The sequence below is a fragment of the Lactuca virosa genome, chromosome 3, assembly GCF_052849685.1.
Source record: "Lactuca virosa cultivar CGN04683 chromosome 3, Lactuca_virosa_CGN04683_v6, whole genome shotgun sequence".
In the NCBI taxonomy this organism is placed as follows: domain Eukaryota; kingdom Viridiplantae; phylum Streptophyta; class Magnoliopsida; order Asterales; family Asteraceae; genus Lactuca; species Lactuca virosa.
The window spans coordinates 338937240-338960480 of NC_136428.1; the positions used below are offsets into that span (position 1 = coordinate 338937240).

Here is a 23241-nt window from a genome sequence, read left to right on the forward strand (position 1 = left end):
GATCAGTGTTGCAAAAATCGGTCTAGGCAGCCGATTAATCGGCGCCTAGGCGCTTGGCGGCCTCAAAACGCCTACAAATAGGTGTTAGAGGATTAATTAATCGCCCTTGGTCAATATCGGTCAAATCCGATCCAAATCGAACGCCAATTCGGGCCAAGTCGGTCCAGCTAACCACCAGCTCAATGGAGCCAGCTAACCTAACACATAGTTGGGTTTGATTTTCAAAGGATCCAGCTCTCCTTTTATAATATATGCGTGCTTTCATTCATTATCCCACTAGCGATGTGGGATGCCTAACTTTTAACAATTCTATACATCTTTACATATCGTTGTCGTTGGTTCACAACTCTATCGAACACCATCTATACAACCCTCCTTCTTCACTAGAAACACCAAATTCATTCCATGTTTAGCGACTGCCTCCTCTACCATCGCACCATTTCACTAAAGATACCAGCTTCGAACTTCCACATCCATTGAAGCCACTATCGAGACCTCCTTCAACCACCTGTTAAAAAGAAAACTCAAACACCCACATAAACCATTGTTACAGTCGAACCTCATCCTTATACCACCGTTGTTCACCATCAAACTTCCATAGCCATTGAAGCCAATATTGAACTTCCACAACCATTGAAGCCCACCGTCACAATTGAAGCCATTGAAGCCTAGATCGGTTGCTGATCCTTGCTTCCTCCTCAGCAGCTCCTTAAACAGGTATGGTTGTTGTCTATGATTACGAATTTTGGTTAGTTATATGCAATTGAAACTTATTTTGATTTTAATTTACAAACATTATGTATTGCCATGTATCAATTGCTTCGACACGGGTACGCCTATAGGATGTTCGATGAAATACCTAGAAGAAACTTGGTATCTTGGATTATTATGATCTTTACATTTTCTCAGAATTCTAAGTTCACAAAAGAAATCACCACAATTTATCTGTTGCATACTTGTCTGGTAAGCGATCATCAAGTGGTCTAATTTAAGGAATTTATACTTAAGATGACATCGATACACTGAGGGCATTAGCTGAAGAACCTGGAATCATATACATATTCCTCACATATCCTTCTTAATTCTTACATCTATCACTCAATTCTATTTCTTATAGTTATAGGGGTGATGAGTTTATATCATAAGGTTTCAATGAGTTTCGTTCATTGTATCTCTAGTACATACGAACCTATATATTAACTGAATTCATAAGTTAACATGCATAAGCAGTTAAGAATAACCCAAAATGCCCAAAAACACATCTGACCCATGTTATTGTTATGTTTCTATGTAGGACCTACAAGGTCAGCAACCCACAACCCAGCCTCTTTGCCACCTGTACCAGCCCTAACTGCAAAAATAACAACACAAACTCAACTATTACTTTAACAGATCCAACTCACGGAAACCATAAACAAAGGACAATATAGTGAACCAAACCTTTGGACTCTTCAAGTTGTTTCTCACAATCCTTGAATCCCTTATATGTTGCTACAACCTACAAGTACAAAGTAGGTGACAATCTTACTGTACAAAGTAGGTGACAATCTAGAAATGTCAAAATGAGTATGCACATACTGTTGCCATGGTGATCATTGTTTGGGAAAGTTGTTGTACTAGAAACAATATTTAATGTTATATTCTTAGGATTAGTGTTACATTTTCTCTTGTTATAATGTTATATTTATTAATTTTTTAATAATTTTTTTAATTGATATAATGTTATATTCTTAGGATTAGTGTTACATTTTCTCTTCTTATAATGTTATATTTATTAATTTTTTAATAAATTTTTTAATTGATATAATGTTATATTCTTAGGATTAATGTTATATTTATTAATTTTGTAATAATTTATTAATAATTAATGGTCCCCGATTAATCATCGCATAGCCGATTAATCCCTTGACCAGTCGATTGCCGAACTACCGTCAAACGATTTTTGCAACCGTGGAATAGATAGATATAATCAAATCATAAAGGACTAATAAATGCAAAACATGAACTTGCATTGTAGTTGGATGATCCTCCACAAATTTATTATTTTTATTTAGAAAAAAAAAGATTAGCATGGACATGTTATAAATTTAACACACAATTATTAAAGAGGTCTTTTTCAACAACCTTAACAACTTAATATTAACCTTAAGCAGTAAAATTCAAAACCAATGAGTCGTAATATTGTAGTTCAAAAAGATTTTTGAATAAGATTTGCATAACCATATAAAAAAATATGGACCTGGTGCAAGGATGTTTCATCTACCGAATATGAAAATTGGATTACGTTAATCCTCTACAAGACTTTATAAATAATTGAATTTCTAAACTTGCGAATTGAATTCACACATTAGGAATGATGAGGTGTAATCCTTAAGAAATCGTCGTGGATCAATTCTCGATTCTGATTTTTAAGATCGTCGCCCTACTATTTCTTTTCCATGGATGCCTCCTGTAATTAACTTGATGAACTGCTTCGTGGCTTGGTGGAACTCAATTCTTCTAAAAGGCCATTTAAGTTACGGACGTTCGTCTATAACGATGGAAGCTGCTTTTGAATAAGGAATACAAATAAAACGGATCCTTTAAATAAATAGATATCAATTGTTAATTTTGGATATCTCTGAATATTATTAAAAAATAACCTTAAATTCTAAATTGAAGAAACAAGGGCCCTTGATTGCTTTCACTCCTTAGCTTTCCACCTTAGGATCGTGTTGCTGACATCATCTTACACCAAAATACGCACGCTCATCGCTTACTCCAAAATACGCATACTCATCGCATTGTAACGTCGTTGAATTTTAGGGTTTTCTTTCTAGGGTTCCTTTCTTTCTTTCTTTCTTTTCTTTTCCGGGTTTCTTGCTGCATTCAGTGATGTCGACCGCAACGCCAATCCGAAAGCTTCTGTAACGACGTCGTCACTTGCAAAGCGGCAGGCGTTGGAGAATGTCGTCGGCCAATCAACGGCTTTGCCGCCTCACTTGACCAAGAAACGTCCCGCTCTCGCTAACGTCACGGAACACCCCTCGACGTCATGTTGCGTCTATTTCAGCTCTACACACAGAATCAATCAATTCTTTCTAATGCCTTCTGTGGTTAGTGATTTCCTTTTACGTATTCATGAATGATGATAACATCAATTCTTTCTAATGCCTTCTGTGGTTAGTGATTTCCTTTTACGTATTCATGAATAATGATAACATCAATTCTTTCTAATGCCTTCTGTGGTTAGTGATTTCCTTTTACGTATCCAACAGGGGTCCTTTTTTATCTTCTTTGTGATGGGGAATATAGTGTTAATGAAACAGAGGCAACTACAACTCTACAATATTTCTTGAGTTTTCATTAAAGAATCAACAAAATTAGCCCATGAACATGATATATATGTTAGTACATGTGATTGGGCTGAATATCTACTTCAAAAATGTTCATCTTCTTTTAAAGAGTATATACAGGTACTTAGCTATTGTCACAACTCACAAAATGTCAAATCACATTTCACTTATTTCTTGACTTCCAATTCTACCCTAATAAATTGTATTGTATGACGATAACAGGAATGTAAGCAGCTGGGATTTGATACAGTTGACTTGTGGATACCATTTATTTCAAAAAATATAATAAAATGACAAATGTGAAAATACATGAAAGATTGACACGTGGTAAAATAAATCTTCATTTATTATAGTTGATAACCTTAATTGTGGGGTGCTTGCCTACAGGAAATTTTCTCCACTTCTGATTTTGGCCACCAAAGCTTTCTGTTTTTAGACTTTTGCCACTTTAGCCTCTTATCACTTCCTCTCCACCGCCTTTGAGCCTTTGACTTTGCCCCCTTCTTCTTATGTCAATTTGCTCCCAATTTCATCCGGAAAGCCTTCCACGTCTGTTGCGATTTCCGGCGCTCCTCTTTCTTGCATCACTCCGACACGCCCTTTTCTTGCACCACCAGGCGCTCCTTAATTTTTTCACTCCTTCTGCTATTCATCGTTTTCTCTTCAACCCACCATTTTCTTCCTTTGATGGCTTCCTGTAGATTTGTGATTCCTTTGATGGGTATCAATTTTGATGGTTCCTTACCGATATTGAGGTGATGATGTGTTTTATTTTTGAAAAGATTTTGCATTATCAAGCATCGGGTGAAATTCAGGGTCATATTTTGGCAGGGCAACTCGGATGGCTTTCCAGTCGGATATTGCAACCGGTGTTTGCAGCCATCCCGGTGTTTCACCCCTTTTTCTAAGCCTCTCCCAGTTGAAATTCAGGGTCGTGTTTTTGATTTAGGATTTCAGAAACTGGGTTTTGTTTTTATGATTTTCAATTTTGAAACTTCTGGTATTTCCGTCCAGGTTCGATATTGTTTCTTTCAATTAGTTCAACTATTAATTATTTTTCTTCCCCTGTTAGCTCATCTGGGGCTATTTGACTTTACTCTAGTGCTATTTCGTATGTATATCGTATCATAATTTTGCTATGAAGGATGAAGTTGTGACCGCCACCCACCAGGTATTCGATGAAATGACTACCTCGCTTATTCTTTTTACTTAGCATCAGTTTACCTGACTTCTATGACTTCAAGACGGTATTTTGTATTGGTTTATTAGATGGATTCATTGTTGTTTTTAATATGGTGAAGTTGGTTGGCGGTTTTAAGATCCATGACAATAATGGAGTAGAACGGAAGGAGTAAAGAGAAAATTGTCGTAAAAGCAAAATGCTTAGGTAGCAGAAATGGTAGTGACTACTGGATAAAAAGAAAGAGAGATAAATGTGTTCAAGTTTCATCACATGGAAACTGTCAGGTAGGTTAGAATCTGGTTCTTTTTTTTATGTATATTAACTATTGAATGGTGTTTAAGAAGGATTCCAATTTTCCTGATGAACCCTAGATGCTTAATCTTATTGTAGAAATCCTTATGGAATGGCATCATACTTCTTATTTTTGTTATAAATATAATGACATTCCTTGAATTTTCATGTAGGGTTAAGGAGAGGTGGCAGAATAAGAATGTCATCGTAACATTTCACAGGGCTAAAGGGGTGTTGGATCAATTAGAGAACAAAGAGGTTGTGGAGGTAGAGAACAAAGATGATGATGATAAAAAAGATCATGAAGCTCGTTAAGAGGAGCAGGTAATCAGACAAGAGGTAGGTAAATCTTTGAATTTGTTTTATTCTTACATACACATTATTCCATCAATGATTTTAATTCAATTCAATTCATGATTATATTTAATCAACATATCCATGAAGGTATTTCTATGATAATAATAATAATAATAATAATAATAATAATAATAATAAAAGGTTAACTGAGTGTATTGATAAAATGATGAACTACATTGTAGTTGCTTCATTCCGTGTCATTGATGTGTTGCTTGATTGTAAATACAGACCAGGCAGAAAATACAACTGATAGAGCATTTTTGGACTTTCTTTATTTTAGATTTAGATCCCAATTGTTCCAAAGATGAGCTAAAACCTTTTTTCCCAAGTAAGTATTGACGGATTTTGGGATTTTTAGTTTTCTTCATTTCAACTTTATGATGATGACCTGTATTATGCATTTTGGTTATAGGCATCCTACATTTAACATTGTCAAGCTACATAACATAGGTGGAATACCTGGTGCCTTTGTGGATTACGAGGTATGTAACTTGATTCTATTTTTGACTTCTTCAAGTGAGAACAAATAGTGTTATTTTAATTAAGTTTTACTGTTAAATTCATTAAAAAATAAATAAAGGCAAATATTTGGTTAATAATCTATCAAGATGTTTGACTTCACAATCACTCATGTCAATGAATAATCCCAGTTCAAGATTCAACAAAAAACGGAAAAGTATGTTTTGATGGTTTTGACTTTGGCTATATACCTAAAGCAAAAACAAAATATTTCAGGGCAAATTTTATACAAGAAGTGCTGGTGTGGCATAATTTGGTCATCCAAATATAAGTTACGTATATGAAATTTCATCTTTAACATAATCATACAATGTTTTACTGAAATTAATGTTCTTTCTAACTTATAAGATCATAAATTGGTCATATTTTTTATGAAGTTCATAAGGGCAGCAATGATCCAACTCCTACAACAGAAACCAATTTTTTTTTTTATCATTGTAAAATCTTCCTTACACGTTAATGAATGGCAGATATTGTTGACTTTTTTATAATTACTTGTGTTCAACTATCAAACTAACATAATCATAATTCTACACCATGTTTAAACTTTCGACTAAGATTCCTCTAACTCTTATATAATAATAAATAACATGTTTTTTTTTTTTTTTAAATATAAGATTCTTTATGTAACACCTGGAAGTATTACTTAATTTATGTAAGATCTAGGGTGTTGGTGTGGACTCGGCGAGTTGGGAATCCAACTCGTCGAGCAGAAATCATTTCAGGGACGTGCAGGGGCGGATCCCTTTACGGGCCAGTGGGGGCCATGACCTCCCCGCTTTTCAGCCTAATTATAAGTAAATTTAAATTATTTCTTGCATATTAAAAAAAAAAAAAAAGTTTTGGAGAGATTTGAAATGAACTGGACAACAGAAAAATAAAAACAAGAAGTTTTGTGAATAACTAAAAAACCTAATTTGAAGGAAATGAATACACCAAAAAGGCAAAAATAAAATATGATATTTCAAACTATCTGATAACCATAAAAAAGAAAAAAAAAACAACTAAAAAATCTCAGAAGAATGTAACTGAAGATGCCACTCTTCTCGTCCTCTCCGTCATTGTCAATTTTTTCCCCGATCTCGTCATCATATGCGAGCTCCGGTCTTTGCGACTCCGACGTACTTGCTTTGGTTACCCTTTGCAGCCTCACTTACGTGTAAGTCCACAATACATACTTGTTCTTTGTATCTTTTTCCTTCTTGTTGGCTGCTTTAGGGATTTTTTTATTGTGTAGTGATGTTAAGCGGAGCAAAGAGCAGTGGCGGAACACAAGCACTAATGTGAGGGGGGCCGGAACCAAAACTACAAAGCAAACAAGTATAAACGAGTTTAATTTTAGTTAAATTGTAACATGTCATAATACTCTTATATTTTTTGGTTATTAATACGTTTCCAACAATTACCAACAAGATTTGTGAGTCTAGATAAATTAACAATTGACTTAATTAATTTTTTAGTATTTTCTTATTGAAAAAAGACCCTCATAATAATTTTTTTTCTAAACGGTTTTCTAATAATTTTTTTGTAATCTCCTCAAATCTTGTCTATACATTTAAACAATAACACAAGATTGAGATACAAAACAAATAAACATAACAAAATGGTTTATACACGTCTTGTTAAGTCTAAAGACATCTCATTATCTTATATTTCTAATAATTATTAAGAAGTATTTGCATTTATCACAAACCTATTGAAAAGAAAAGTCAAAAGCTAATATATAGCTCATAGGATGCAGAGCCAGATGTACTTCTCTTTTTAGTGTTGAATAGAAAAAGCAATTCATATATAGATACACACACAATATGTTGTACTCTTTGCTCCGCTTAACATCACTACACAATAAAAAAAACCCTAAAGCAGCCAACAAGAAGGAACAAGATACAAAGAACAAGTATGTATTGTGGACTTACAAGTAAGTGAGGCTGCAAACGGTAACCAAAGCAAGTACGTTGGAGTCGCAAAGACCGGAGCTCGCATATGATGACGAGATCGGGGAAAAAATCGAAAATGACGGAGAGGACGAGAAGAGTGGCGTCTTCAGTACATTCTTCTGAGATTTTTTAGTTGTTTTTTCTTTTTTATGGTTATCAGATAGTTTGAAATATCATATTTTATTTTTGCCTTTTTCGTGTATCCATTTCCTTTAAATTAGGTTTTTTAGTTATTCACAAAACTTCTTGTTTTTATTTTTCTGTTGTCCAGATCATTTCAAATCTCTCCAAAACTTCATTTTTTTTAATATGCAAGAAATAATTTAAATTTACTTATAATCAGGTATAAGTAGGCTGAAAAGCGGGGAGACCATGACCCCCTTTGCCCCTAAAGGGATCCGCCCCTACAAGAAGCCACCTTGGATTTTGCCAAGGAGGGTCAGTAACTCCCAAAATAATTTAATTTATCATATAACACATTTTATAAGTAGTTAAATTAATTATGACAACAATTATAATATATATATATATATATATATATATATATATATATATATATGTGTGTGTATGTGTTTGTGTGTGTATGTGTGTGTTTTCCCATCAAGTCCCAACAATTTCAAATGGATTACCGACAAAATTAAATCACTTAAAAATCGTATAATTTATGAATAATACGTTATTAAAAGTATCTGTCGAATGTAATCGACTTGATGGTCTAATTTTTGATAATATATTTTTTTCGTAAACTGTCAAAACTATTTTTCATAAACTCTAACCCACATGCTTTTTCAAATGGATTGTTCTTCAAGAATTCTATTGGTAAAGGGGTTTTCTGATTAATAATTGATGGGTTTGTTCAGCATAAATTCCTATGTTTTCTAGTACTATGTACCAATCAGCGGCGGACATATTTGGGGCATTTGGGGTCCCGGGCAACTGCTCAATTTCCGGCACACAGTGTAAATTTTTTTTTTTTTTTTTTGGTTTTTTCTATTAGGTGCACCCGCTTGAAGTACGAGGGACACCCCCACTAAAACAGTCTACGTCCGCCACTGGTACCAATCATATCATTATCATATGCCTCTCTTTCATCTGCATGTTTTTAAGATCAAGTCTTAAAATTGATAGAACTAGCTATGATGCAAGTATTATAATATGGTAAATATTATTAAGAAAAAGTCATTCTTTTTGTTGTTATATGTATGTTAGCCTCTAATAAAAGAACAAACTCATATTTAGGCACTATTTTTATTTATCTGATGATAGTTTATCAAGGCTAACAATATAGATTCTAACTAAAATAATGATAGTTTATTTGTAACAAAAGTTTATGAGTAACGTTACACCCTCCTTATTCATAAAGTTTAACAATAGTGTATTTACAAAATGGAAATACGTATGTTGTTGAAATATTTTTCTTGTTATAATAAATTAGTGGGCTTTAACACTTGTCTTGAAGTCAACCACATTTTCATTTATCAAAAAAAGTGACATATCATCACTTATACCACATTTAATAAGGGATGTATGCGAACAATATATTTCTAAATTCTAGGCTTTCATATAGTTCAACAATGTGAGATTCAAAACCGGGACAACTCTTCTTAGTGTAGTATATTATTAACTAGGTATGAGATCTATGTATTACATGAGTTTATTTTAAAAAAATTAAATATGAAATTTTAACAATTTAAAATGTTTGCATTTATATAAAAACTGAGAAAAATTTTGAATTATTAAAATTAATGAGGTTTTAATGTATTTAATACATTACATATATAAACCCTTTTTAATAAATACCTTATATATATATATATATATATATATATATATATATATATATATATATATTACCTTACATATTAAATTTGTAATTTTAATTTAATAAAATGACAAGTGGAAAATAAAAAATTTAAAAATTCTAGAAAATGTCATGTGTCAAAATGAAGGAGAAGAGGACATGTGACAAAAAAAACCTTTATTTATTAGAGTAGGAATGATCATCATTAAACCACCTTAACGGTTGTGAAGTCGCGAGAATATATTGTTGAATATATATTTATAACTCTAACATATAAAGAACAAGGGAAATTATATTATTTGTTATGGTAATGACATTATTACAATTAATCGTCCCATTTGGTTATAGAACAATATCTTTTGCACATTTCATACGACGGCGAACAAATATTCTTGTTTGGTCCAAGACAACAATAACAAATGTGGACCGGGAGTCCTTTACACACGGGAGTAGTTACACATACACCCTTAAACGCATTAGTGCCTGAACCATGAATATTAGAATTTGATTTCATCCTCTCATATTTTGTTGTTCCATTGTTGTTGTCGTTCGTACCAATACCTACATAAAAAACATGTCAAAACTAAATTATAATTATCCAAAAGATATTAGCTATAAAACAAAGAAAGAATATCGTTACGTCGTAGAAATCCAAACCTAGGCTGAAAATGGAAACAAAAATGAGCAAATGTAACAACTGCTTGTTGATAGCCATCTTCAAACGATAGCTATATGTGAGGCACGATATCTAGAATAGTGGTGATGGAGATATTTATATTGAGAAAAAAGGAAATCTCAATTGCAATTATTGTAGTCATGTATACTTTTTTAAGGATATATGTAGATAGGTAAGTCCATTATGTATTTTTTACATAAAAACAAATTATGTATTTGTGCATGACTTTCTATTTTGTTTTTGTTGTTTTCTAATTAATGTTTAACTAACATTATATATTTATATTTTGTTTTTAGATAATACTGAAACATTACAATAATGGATATTGAAAATTCAACAATGACCTTCTATGTTTGACTATTTCTTCAATATACCTAAATACCATGATGTATAGTTTTTTTAACGAAAAATCTAATCTACTACTAAGCTACTACTTATTCCAACTTGATATCTAGTTAGCGATAAGACTTCTTGTGCTAATATACAACAGTGATAGATTCGTCCATTAATTTCGAGTATTCTAGTAGTGAAATGTTATGATTATCAATAAAAAATCAAAGAGGAAATAAAAAATATGTTACTAATTATTGCCATTTTAGTCATATTTCAACTTGGAAGGTAATGATTAATTAAAACTTTTTCTAAATATCGAATAAATAAATTCACATTTCTACGTTTATTGGAATCTTTTCTTAATATCATCCTAGTTTGAGAACTACGGAAGAAAATGAACTTGAAATTTACGATTAGGAAAAAAAATTAGAAATATTTGGAATATCGATAATTGAAATAAGTTGTATCATATTGTATTAAATAGAATGGTTATCGTTGCTTCACATGCCAATTGATCTGTTATTTATGCAAAAATCATTTGGTGTTCAACCAAAAATATATTGTTTATGAATACATGTAAAGTGACCGAGTTGTAAAAAATCTCATTTGAAAATTACATGATCTGCCCCATATTTTATTTCTACTATCTTAAACATTTTGGTGACCATATGGATTCTCTTGTAATTTCCATTTGAAGTAGATAATATCTTTTTGCTTTAATTAAAATCAGCTAATTAGGTCATAAATTTAAAAGAGGATAAGTATCACTTGATCTTTTGATACCTTAAATATATTATTAGCCAGTATTACATCCCCAATTTGACGGCTAGAAAAGACCATTTTATTTATGCTTATTTAATACATAATATTCATTTTTAGAGAAGTATGAATGTGGAATTTGTCTCCAAAAACATGATTCCATAAATCTCTAATCAGATTCAAACTCATAACACCTGTGATTTCATATTGCTACCTGTGATACAAAGAAACTGTGTTAGTCATGTTTCAGAAAGTCCGTTGAGCACATAGGGTTTTCAACCCACAATAGTTAAATTCTTGAATGAAATTCTTTTCATCAAACAATTCAACCCGTTATCCATTTCCGTTATTCTCACATTCTGACCCTGAATATTGATCTCAAGGGACATATCTTAATGATCATCGAAAGGAACGGGGTAGACAATACTACTTCGGGGATTCATCGACAATAAGTGTCAACAAGGCAACCACTAGGAGTTAGAGTACATCAATAAACACATAAAAACACCTATAGGTTGCGATCCTACCGTCGTTCCACTGTAGAATAGTCTGTGGTCTTCATCTATAATATGTTAGACGACTAGATCATCAACACAAATAGTAGTATATGTCAAGGCCTCTCATCTCATCGTCATATCATCTTTTTCATCCCTTTTTGACCAAATTGTAGGTATAAGAATACATATACAAATTGAATCATGTAAAAATCATTTCATCTAGCATATATATATATATTAAGAAACACAAATATTTGGCACATATAACATTTAATCATGTAGATACTTCATATCTATGTGTAAGTCAAAGGTAACTAGGCACTCACTCATTACAGTGATGACTTCAAGATTCGGGTAGCGCTTCGCCTTAACACTTAGCTTTTCCTTTGATGTGACCAAGAATAATTATCACTAGGTCTTAGTCTCAAATTTCTTCAGAGTTTAGATTCCTTAATAATCCCAATGTCTACATCAAGATCTATCAAGTAATGAACAACCACGTAAGAACATATCGAAGGTAGGGTCTATTTGTTATATAGAGTATGCTATTTGGAAATCCAACTTTAAACACCTCACTAAATCTAGCTTATACATCACCCCCGTAAGTAGATCAATTAGCATTATGACATGGAATCACTGATAAATCTTATTTATAATTTCATAATGACGAGTATGAATATAAATATAAATTAAACTTGTAGAAATATAAGTGTAGTTTATCTTACACATATTATCCTGACAAAAGTTTGGAATTTGCACTTGCCGAACTCCGACCTGATAGCTACTAATGTCGGGCACTCACGAGCCTCAGAGCTTCACCAAAATACCCTAAAGAATATGAATTTTCGGAATTACATAGTGGAAATACCTGATAGCTAATAATTTGGGGAAATCAAGGACCTTAGAGCTTCACCAAAGTACGTTAAAAATATGAATTTTTGGAATTACATTGTCGAAATACTAGAAAGAAGTTTTGGTGGTGTGGAGGGTGAAATGAGGCTTTAAAAAGTATTTTTAGGAAAAAACCAGGGGAGACGCGTTGTGCCCACACTAGGTGTGCACCGTGCCCTGGCTCTAGTCGGTCGCTCTCCTCTTGAAATATGTCCTTTAGCGGTTAGAGGAGTGTAGTAGCTTCTAGAAACGTGCGAGCCCCAAACCCTACGCGTGCGACGATCAAATTTTAAAAAATTCATATATTCTTCATACGAGCTCAATTTACGACATTGTTTATATCCATGCGTAGCTATCGCTGAGATCTACAGTTTTTATTTAGACTCCGACGGCTAATTCTCATTTATTTTTTAGAGTTATGTTTTTAAGAAGCTTAGACTATCAAAGGTCATATAAATATCATAACTCTCTCATACGATATCCATTTTCGACTTTCTTTATATCGACAGATATGTATTGACAGGATCTTTAGCTGTCATCTAGATTGTTTTGGCTAACAATCAACTGATCTAAATTTCGATTTCTGTGCCAACTCAACTGTGCTGAAATCTTAAAAAAAAATCATAGATTCCTCATATGAAGTCAAATTTGGAAATTCTTTATAAGCACGAATTTGCTTCTACGATTTCATTTAGATTACTTAGGCTAATAAGGAACATATCTCATATTCATTATTTACGACTCTTGTTTCCGTATAGGATTAAACGCGAAACTTGGACGAATCGCAACTTCTTCCTTTGAAGTCATATTTCAGCGTTCCCCGTTGTGACAACCGTCAAAATTCGAATCAGTTCTAGACTTGACTAAACCTAGTTGCACGTGTAGGCAAGACACATGATAGATTTAGTAGCTAGAGACTAAGTCATAACTTACTTGAAACTTGGAAACAAGTAGAATCGAAGGATAGTGTACTTAGATTTCACATTTATATGTGAATTTTACAACCACTTTAATTGTAGTGACTATCCAAATTCAGTTCATTCCTTGACTTGAACATCTTTGCATGAATCATGTAGACACATCATACACTTGACCTAGTAGTAGAAATTAGGTCAGAGTCTCATAGAAACTTAAGTCAAAGTTGAAACTAGGACTAGTATACCTGATTCATCAATTTCACTTGAATCTCGAAACCACTACATAGAAATGCCAATAAACCGATAAAAATAAATTAAAAACATTATTTCTAATTTGAAGAAGAGTTATGAAACACTAAAATAGTTTGAAGTCTCAAAATTCAATTAATTTTGATATCCAAGGATTTACAAAATTCCTTAAAGTCCTAAAAGTCCTAAAAACTTAAATTTATTAAGTTTTATATTAAAATCCAACAAAAAAAATTTATAAACACTATAATTTCAAACTAATATATTTAAAATGTGTAAATATAATCAAGGAATTTAATTTAATTCATTAACATTAACCTTACATTTATAAGCTAAAAATCCAAGAATTATGAACAAAATTTATATAAAATACACATTTTATATAAATTGAAAGAAAGATTATAAAAAAATTAATGAATTAAATAAAAAAAAGAGAAAATAAAATAAAATATCCTTTCTCCTCCTCAAATTACGAATTCCCTCTCTCTCTCCCCTCATTTCTCCTCCCAAAGTCAATCATTTTAATTTCTCATTCACTCAACCTCCCACTTCTCTCTCTCTCTAAAACTTCTCTCTCCATTTTCTCTGCAAGTGACGAACGTAGAAGCATAATAACTGGGAGAGATTTATACATTCATTTATTCATGAGTTCACATACATCTTTGTATTTTGGTGGCCAATTTTGGTGGAGAGAAAACCCAAAGAGACGACGAGATTTTAGGTATCCAGAGAGACAAAATCTTTCTTTTCTCTCTTTTCTTCTCTCTAAAACCCCCATTCTTTACCTCTATGAATTAGCTCCAAAACCTACGAAATTTCCAGAAAATATCCCCCATTTTACTCCAAAAATTTCATCCTATGAAGTTTTCTTCAAGGTAAACACAAATTTCCTTCATCCTCCTTTACATTCCTATCAAAAATTAAAAGTTTTCTTGAACTTTTCTTCTCCATATATACTTTCCTTTGAGATTATTCACATGCATGTTCATACATGTCGGTTTTGATGATGATGGTTGTAGGATTTCACCAAAAACAACAAGCATGTTGCGAATGGTGAAGTCCCATAGCCAAAACCTATGTCAAAATCAAGATAATGCACTTTTCTACAAGTTTTGGTGGAAAATCACCACATGCACCATGATTTTTGTTTCAAAAACGAATTTTGAACATTTCAAACTCATGCATAGTCTTCAAACCAACATGCATGTGATGATCTTCAAGCTTAGATGTTAGATGATCAAAGTATGTTATTAATAAGCTTTCAAATATGTCATAAATAATTTATTTAGAAATAAATATCTAAAACTTCTTTCATGCCCAAATACGATTTTTCCAAGAATTCAAACAACAAAATAAGATGATCTGGAAATTTTCAGAAAATAAGTCATTTTTCTCGAATTATTATAGTTATTGCAAGAAAATAAAACAATAATTCACATATAATACTTTTTGCATTAAATAAATTCTAAGAAAATTTTTGGGATGAGCCATATACTGATTAAAGACCATTTGTGAAGTTTCATACATTTCTATGACTTTTTTCTGTTTATTTTGATTTCATTTTTGTTGAAGTGAAATAATTTGTAAAATACAGTTATGATTGTCCAAAACCAAATTTGATAATTTTTGCATATTCTGGAAATCGTAAGGACTCCATGAAAAAGTTTTCAGATTTTTTTCCAAGCACTACAAGAAAAATGACTTACAGTCACACCAAAAAAGTGTGACCATATGCATATAGTGACATATTATTTTTTCACTGAAAGTGTGACGGAAGGTGACGCCATCGTATGGGTCTTATGGTCACTTTAAAATGTAGTGTCCATATGATATGAAAACATGTGGCCGTATTATAAAAGTGTGGCAATTGGGTAGGGAATTTTGTTCCTAAAATCAATCATTTTATCCAATATTGTGGCCTTAAACAGTCAATAGACACATTTATTTAGTAATTGTAGTAACTACATATCACCAAATGGTGACATACATGTTGTTTCAATGTGACGTTTTGCTAGTAATTTGTCACACAATTCAAAGTTTATTAAGACTATTCGGTATCTTTTACAAACATGCAATTACGGTGAACATGACCATGTTCACTAAATGGTCACATGTAATTAATTTCAAGAGTGGTGATTTGCTAATAATTAGTCACAAAAACAATCTTTTATTGTGACTATTGTCTATCGTATAGAGACACAAAATTAAGTGAAACATGATCATAAGTATTATAAAGACACACATTTTATTAAAATTATGGATTTAAGATTAGCTTACCGCCATATTTGTATTGCTTATCATGACCGATGCTATCATTCAAACATATAAAAAGTCATAACTATGACTATTTTATATCCTTTCGACATAGAAAATCAATTAAAAAATAACCATAATTTATTTATAGACACAATAGTGTTCGTAATTGTGACAAATACTCAATTTAATACTACAAAAATTGGTTATTAGTATAACCTATTTTATCATTTAGACACATAAACAATGTTGAGTGTGATACAAAGTGGCCATTATATAATTTTAGAGGCATTTAAAAAACTTTCAAACATAGCCAAATTTATATTATAGACACATGAAAATTTTGATGTGTGATAATTCTTTTACATTCAATGACATTACTTCAATTTTTATTGTTACTTTTGCTATATTTCAGACACATCAAAACAATAGAGATGAAAGTAACCATAAACCTACAATATGAATCCAAAAAAGAAGTTGATATTATTAATAACTGAAATGCAAATTCGTACATAAGATCCATAACTAAAATAGAAAAAAAATTGTACTAATAACATGTCTAAAAATATGGTAAAGAAAGCAAAAAATCATAAACCAAAAACTAGATATAACTATGCTTTCATTTTGTTGGCATTGTTCCTTGTCTTCATGAGAAGGCTATCACTCGATATAAAAGTTGTTTTGCGCATCTTTGAGTTTTAAAGTTTATTGTCGTCAGGTGATTTCATATTTGGTACCTATACCAACAACATTGAAATAAGATATGATAAATAAGCTGGTTCTCTATGATAATTAAGCTGGTTCTCTACGGTTAGTGTACACAACAATGATAAATGTGTATTCTTTGTTGCTTGTGTAATCCACAATATGAAATTTACATTAAAATTTGATTAATATGAATATTGTGAAAAATGTTGGTTGGAATGCAAGGTAATATTATCAATTAGTCTCATCAATACACTTGGGTTTTGAAGTTATTGTAAAACATTGAGTTTTGAAGTTATTGTCTCAACCAAACATCTTTTTTGGTGGTTTTTGCAATCGCATAAGAACATATTTAAGTAATATATGGAAAATTAGGATTTAATACAAAAGATAAATTAAAAGCAATGAAAATTGTTAAGTAAATACATATAGGTGTTACAAATTTCAGGGAAGGCGGTGGTGTATTGGGAATTGCAGTTGCAGACTTAGTTTGAACTATTTTTTTGGTGGTTTTTTCAATTGCCTAAAAAAGTGAAGTCCCGAATGAAAAATCAGAAATTAGTACAAAAAAATATAACAACAACGAATTTGAGAAGTGATGACATACTAGTGTCAAGGGTTCCTCTGTTGGTTCTTTGATTGTGATAGTACTGGGAGTTCCAGTGGATTCAATAACCTTTTCAATTGAAATACCCTATAAAATATAAGGAAAAAGGGAAAATTTATATGAGAAGTATATGCAAAGTTGTAACCAAGAAAGATAACTTATACATCTTTTTTATTACCACCATTGCTCTTTGTTTGCTTTAACCTATCTCCTGTTTTCTTTTCTTCGTATTTTGAATCAAGATGTGAAATGAATGAATCTTAAACTTCAAAGTTGATTTACATTTAAGCTTGTAACAAGGAACTACAAATAAAAGTCAATTTATGATCAATTTGCCAACAAATTCACAAATAAGCAATACTTACCATTGAAGTAATTTTTTCCCATGATAAGCAATCAAATCCTTGTACCATGGCTTCCTTCTTTTGTGATCTAAAGACCTTCCTAAGGCTCACAATAGCCTCAAGAATAATAATTGAAGGACACACACCTATATAGAGGATCAAGAGTCAAGACCTTGTTCTAAGAGCATTTTGAAACACCTGATAATATATGCATGAAATACTTATAACAATAAAAAAAGTGATAAAAAATGTATGATAGACTTATAGGGAGACTGTTCCCTATGTAGCATATGTAAATCTTAATTGTATATATAATGCAATTAAGGAATTTTGATAAATAATATAAGAGTATACCTTACAACGTGGCCTTGTACTTTCAACAATATTTGATCATTCCCAAAACATTTGGTACAATTGACTTGCATCGGGTCAAGCATTTGATTTGCTTGTTGGTTATTTTCTCAAAATTCGGAGCTAGCAATAGCACATTAAATCAGTTGAACAAAAGATTCAAAATATCATGCATGTTTTAACTAATTGTATGTTAGCGATTACAGTATTTAAAATTAAGACGTTTAGCTAAAATGATCAATGTAGTTCAATATAACAGGAAGCCATATCACAAATTTTGCATAAATTAGCATTAAAGTGACATTAGATAAGAAAAACTTACCTTCTCATATGTCTTTGTTGTTCCTTGTTTCTCTTTTCTTCTGCCATATTGAAGTATATATATGGCATAACGTTATATTGTATCTATTATTGAACTCACTAAGCGTCACCGCTTACCCTATCAATGTTTAACAATTGCAGGTGATAAGTAACCAGTATGATCATATACTGTTGAAAGATTTAGAATAGTTTGTAATAATCCTTTTGTACTTTAGCTTATGTTTGTATAAATTACAATATCCTGGGTAGTTATGTATTATATAACACTTTGTAATAGTCGGTTTGTATCCAGTAGTTTGTAACCTCTTTATCAATGTAAAATATTGCTTTTATGAATATGCAAGTAGCATGTTTTGGAGTAATAATATTGTGAAGTATGAAAGTTTGGGTCTTTCAGAAGTACGAAAGTTGGGGTCTTTCAATCATGGTATCAGAGCAGTGGTTTGAGTGAACTAAATTCCACGGATTGGTATTTAGACTTAAACTATTGGAAGTTCAATATATGAACTTAATCATTGTAAGTATAGGGATACAAACCATAGGAAATATATAAGTAAAAGTATTAGGTAATAATAAACCCTAATATTCTAAAATACAATGTTACTCAGTATTGCAGAGCAATGGCTGAACATGTTAGTAGCCATACCCCTGAGGTTGGTGGAGGTCCTCAACCCGAGGAAGTGAATACTCCAGTATCTCCTCGTGAGGAGAGACTCTTGGGTAAACTTACCGGTGTTATTCGACAGACTCTCGAAGAACACAAAAAGAATGGTGATAAGGGAAAAGAGAAAGCCACGGGAGAATCTTCAAAAGGAGAGGTGAAGCGTCCCTCGTTCAAAGATTTCAAGAGTAGTGGTGCTACAGAGTTTTCCGGTGTTCTCAATCCCATTATTGTTCTTACTTGGATCCAGAACACAGAGAAAGTGTTTCGTATTTCTCATGTGGATAATGAAGACAAGGCTAATTATGTTTCCGCAATGCTCATCGGAGAAGCCTTGATCTGGTGGGAAGCAACATATGAAGCTCTCAACGGGTTTGACCAGGAGAATTTAGCCTGGGAAATGTTTAAAACTCGTTTGCTAGAGAAGTATTGTCCTCTAGACATGAGGAGGAGATTGGAGAAGGAATTCCTCGAGCTTAAACAGGGAGGAATGACTGTAAATGAGTATGAAACTCAGTTTAATCAAAGAGCAAGGTTTGCTACAAAGTATATTCCAACTGAAGACGAGAAAATTCAGATATTCATGGAGGGACTACGACACGAAATCCATAATTTTGTTGCCAATCGAGAAGTTCTGTCATTCGATAAAGCCGTTGAGTATGCTCGAAGACGTGAGCATGACTTAGAAATACGTGGTGCCACTTTTACTGCTCCGAAGCATCCACGTACTGAAAGAACTGTTCCTGTTCTTTCTTTTCTACCAGCTCAATCCGTTCGGACTGAACCTGGTAATCAAGTTCAAACTCAAAATGTCTCTCGTGGACGCGGTAGATCACAATCTTTTTCAATGCAATCGCCTTCATGTCGTATTTGTGGAGGAATCATCCGGGCCAATGCAAAATAGACAAGGAATCCATTGTCTGTTATGGATGTGGAGAAAAGGGTCATATAAAGCCAGCTTGCCCAAGAAAGGATGTTACTTGCTATGCATGTGGTATTACTGGCCACAAGAAGTGTTTTTGCCCTACTCTTACTAGTCAGATGACGGGAAGTCAAGCTTCTGTTCAACAACCGGCGAGAAGTCAAGTCCCTGTTCAACAATCAAAGGGTACTGTCACACCCCCAAACCAAGGATGGCGGAAATGTCCGGGGGTGGAGGACTTCATGTATAGTATCATAACAACAATTGTAATAGTAATTCAAGCAAACCCAACCAACATATATATAATTGAAAAAGTTACATCATTGTATGAATTACATGTTTACGAATCAATTACATTATGTTGACAAAATATGAAATAGTAGACGCCTTAGCGTCCCATCCTCAAATGCAGTTGGTTACCTGTTTAATGATTTCCTGAGAATACAAGTTGTTTGAAAAAGTGTCAACACAAGGGTTGGTGAGTTCATAAGCTTTTGTTTGGTATTATTAAAAGCCTTTCGTTTGTAAAAGTAGTATTTGTGTTAGAAAATCCAATATTTTCCATAATGTATAAATGTAGTCTTAAAACCCAAAGACCGAAATGTACAAGTAATTTGTCATATTTATAATAAAACAATGCAAGTTTAAATCGACATAAACTCGTTAAATTTTAATGAAGTTCCCGTAAATTCCAATGTTTATTAATACTTTATGTGAGTTTATTATAACCATACTATGACCAAGGTTGCCTAAAACGACGTTCTTCAGGCGTCGGAAATGTTATGACATTTGTCACCCCAGACCTATCGGTCTAACTGTTGCATGCAGTTTAGGTGTGGGTTTGTCAAACCCAATATAGATCTATACACAACTATCACGCTCTCCCTCAAGGAGACTCTGGTTACAATACAGGACTTAATGGTAATTTGAAGTAATGTCTCACAAAGTCATTAACGGAATTACGTGTTATGAAAACTTGGTACCGTATGGCCGTACCTTGCTTAATGAAAATATCCTTTGTATAAATGTACCCTTTTTAAATGTATGTGTTATGTAATGTATCATAAACTATACCTATTATAGTTTATCAACCAAGGGTAGTACGTAGTAATGTATGCAAACTATATTCAAAATAGTTTATTAAATGTTTGAATGTATCGGTTGTACTTTGATTATAATCACTTGTTATTCTTTATATTTTATATGTCCAAATCCATTTGTAAATTGATGTGTGTCTAAATATTAAGATAAAATGTCATATATTGCAATAACATATAATCACATAAAGATATACACCTTGCTCAACATGTTACAAGGTGAAATGAAATTGACAGCAACTTTTCGTTGAATACAGTTTCTATTACTGTTCTTAGAAAATTTATAGAAAAATCATCAAAGCTCTAAATCCAAATCCGCAAATTCTGAGAGTTTGGAATATGAGTCTAGTTTGTTCGTAAATTTTATCATGATTTTTAGTGATCTCTAACAGAGGTGAAAATGTTCATAATCACAGACTGGTCCGGGTTTGCCTCTGAAATGATAGGCAGTTTTGTAAAAATCACCATAAATTGTAGAAAAATCATATGGAGATGTGCAAGTAGCCATTTTAAAGCTAAGAGTTTGAACTACTTGCACCTGGAACAGTTTTGAAAACTAACATATTTAAGTTGACCAAAACAGTCCGTGATTAAAGTCCATCTTTTCTGATGTAATCTGTTAGAAAAAGTTTAATTGTGTTCTTGATGATTTTACTTGTATTCCCCCCTTAAAACTTAAGAAAACATGTAAATGTAGGGGTATGAACTCACCCTATGTGGTTTCAGTAGATGAAAGTGAGAGAGAGGAAGTGTTCAACCCAAGGACACTAAGAAGATGTCTTGATGATTCGAGAATCTAACATCGAATAAGATGGAATTTGTGTAAGATATCAATGATTTGAGTAGAATGGAGTGTAATAATTATATGAATGATGAAGATACTTACTAATTGAAGAAACAAATCCCTGAAGAAAGCCTTGAAGTTCTTGAAGTTGAGAGAAAAGATGAGAGAATTTTGGAGAGTGTCCTTTGGTTGCTAAGTGTAGAATGAAAGAACTTTATGGAGAATGAGGAGAGAGGATCAATCCTCCAGCTCTTAGAACGTGGGAAGAGCTGGAGATTGGGTGTAAAGGTCCACTAAGGAGACAAGGGGTAGTGGGAAAGAGTGGCTGATCATAGAGTGAGGTGGTGGTGGTTTGCTTTTGCCATAAATTAAGGAAAAGCAAATATTCCCTCAATAATTAGTTCAACCACTAATTCTTTTAATATATTTTTATAAAAACCCGGAGATTTATATATTTTGGGGCCTTAGTTTATAAAATAAAGTTTTGGGTGAAAATCCCACGTTAAAATAATGAAAAACGGAGTTAAAACGAAGTCGTAGTCGAAAAACCGGTAAAAAGGGGCCGTCTGCGAGACCTCTCGCATGGAGGCCAGATTCGGACCCTCGCATGCGAGGCTGCTGTCTGATGGCTTCGGATTCGGTCTCCTGAGAGGCTTCAGCTTCGGTCCTGATGAGAGGCTTCGGATCCGAGGCCTCGGATGAGAGGCTTCGGTCCTGAAGCTTCAGTTCCAGGTCCTTAAGGCTATTTTACCCGTTTTTACCCCGTTTCAAGCGATTTTTGACCCGGTTAAGGGTCGATATGACCCAAATGATTACAAAAAGTTAAAGTAACTTTTTGAGAGAGATTTGGGAGAGATTTCAAATAGAAAGAGATAGAGTGAAAACGATTTAGAGAGGTTTCGTTTGTGATTAATTTGAGTGTCCGGCTTCACAACGCAAGGTTCGTAAACCCCGTTAAACCGTGTTTTAGTGTCGTACACAATCCCGATGATTGTGAAATAGTGTTTTATCGCTTTGGTTCGTTGTTTAGCACTGTTAAGGCTAAGGAAAATCAAACACATGAACTTTCCAAATGATGATTTCTCATTAAAATAGCGAATTGTATAGTGATTACATAACGTAAACCCTAACATACAAGGGTTATTGGAGTTGACCGGTTTGACTTGTTGACTTTGTTTGACTTTGACTTGACCGAAATTTGACGGTTGTCACATCATCCCCCCGTTAGAAGGAATTTCGTCCCGAAATTTTCATTTTGACTGGGATTTCAAGAGTTTGGGAAGAGATGTGGATACTTTTGTTTCATCTGATCCTCGCGTTCCCAGGTGAATTCGGGTCCTCGTTTAGCGTTCCAACGGACCTTCACAATGGGAATACGACTTTGTTTCGTTCGTTTGATTTCCCGATCCATGATTTCGACTGGTTCCTCCACGAAGTGGAGATTTTCGTTA

At 32.9% G+C, this 23241-nt stretch overlaps 1 long non-coding RNA gene across 6 annotated transcripts; it reads left to right on the plus strand.

The window, feature by feature from the left end:
* The first annotated feature begins 3794 nt into the window (after nucleotides 1-3794).
* Nucleotides 3795-8773, plus strand: LOC145167464 (uncharacterized). 6 transcript variants are annotated; one of them, XR_013741159.1, is made up of 8 exons: nucleotides 3795-4090; nucleotides 4167-4506; nucleotides 4605-4802; nucleotides 4983-5148; nucleotides 5395-5494; nucleotides 5579-5648; nucleotides 5902-6844; nucleotides 6923-7144. It is a non-coding gene; the product is annotated as an uncharacterized LOC145167464 (long non-coding RNA). The 6 variants fall into 6 exon arrangements; XR_013741158.1 differs by having other exon boundaries at nucleotides 3796-4349; nucleotides 4438-4506; XR_013741160.1 differs by having other exon boundaries at nucleotides 3796-4349; nucleotides 4438-4506; nucleotides 4637-4802.
* Nucleotides 8774-23241: the final 14468 nt, after the last annotated feature.